We start from the raw sequence: 1,186 nt of genomic DNA, 5'->3' as shown, positions 1-1,186 counted from the left end.
ATGTTTTGCCTGAAAAGTAAAAGTGTTATTTGTTCAGTCTTGTACAACTCTTTGCAACCCAATGGACTGTAGCTTGCCAGGCTCCTCTGTCCATGGAATTCCCCAGGCAAGAATACTGGAGTGGATAGCCATTCCCTTGTCCATGGGATCTTCACAACCCAGGGACCAAACCCAGGTCTCCTGGATTGCAGGCAGATACTTTACTGTCTGAACCCCCAGGGAATCCTGGGGGTTTTTGCTAGTGCTTTTCAATTTTAAAAATTTGTGTTTGTTGATGTGAAAATACAAAAGACCATAAAACATAATTACTGCCTTCAGAACTTTATAATTTAATCAACAATAAAAAATTATAAAAGAAAAACCATAAATCACTAAAATAAGGGAATATTACTTTACATGAAGGGGCCTATATCATATTCTGTCATTTACTAGGTGGGTGACCATGGGAAAGTAAGTCAAATTCTTTATGCCTCTTTCCTCATCTGTAAAATGATGCATATAATAATAGTGTCTATATGATAGGTAAGTTTTTAAGAGTAAATATTACATATAAAGCACTAAGCATATTGTCCATCCAAATATAGGTATTTACTCTTAGCAAGTACCTTATCTGACTGAGTCCCTCATTTTATAGCTAAGGAAAGCAAGGTTCAAAGATATTTTATTACATATGCTTAAATAAAATTCAGATGCCTTGAATCTCAATGCTCTTTTTTTTAGTACCATGCCCTGCAGGCTACAGTCCATGGGGTCACAAGAGTCAGACATGACTTAGTGACTAAACCACTGCCACCACTGAATAGCTAAGTAAGCAAGTAATTAGCTCAGATTCAAAGTAAAAGAAAACTTTAAAAAATAAGAATGGGTGCTCACTTTGGCAACACAGATAATAATATTAGAATGATACAGAGATTAGCATGGCCACTGCACAAGGATGACATGAAAATTCATGAAGCATTCCATATTTTTAAAACCAGACAAAGACAACACAAAAAAAGAAAACAAGAGACCAATATCACTAATGAACATAGATGCAAAAATCCTCAACAAAATTTTAGCAAACAGAATTCAGCAGCACATCAAAAAGCTCATACACCATGATCAAGTTGGGTTTATTCCAAGAATGCAAGGATTCTTCAATACATGCAAATCAATCAATGTGATATACCATGTTAACAAACTGAAA

The 1,186-nt window shown here is 35.2% G+C and overlaps 1 non-coding gene across 1 annotated transcript; it reads left to right on the top strand.

The window, feature by feature from the left end:
* Nucleotides 1–865: 865 nt before the first annotated feature.
* On the top strand, nt 866–969 carry LOC128061062 (U6 spliceosomal RNA). The gene has a single exon (XR_008200681.1). It is a non-coding gene; the product is annotated as a U6 spliceosomal RNA (small nuclear RNA).
* The last annotated feature ends 217 nt before the right edge of the window (nt 970–1,186 follow it).

The sequence above is a fragment of the Budorcas taxicolor genome, chromosome 15 (assembly GCF_023091745.1).
Source record: "Budorcas taxicolor isolate Tak-1 chromosome 15, Takin1.1, whole genome shotgun sequence".
Lineage (NCBI taxonomy): Eukaryota > Metazoa > Chordata > Mammalia > Artiodactyla > Bovidae > Budorcas > Budorcas taxicolor.
Note: the sequence above shows the minus strand (reverse complement) of the source record. Positions and strands in the feature narration are given on the sequence as shown.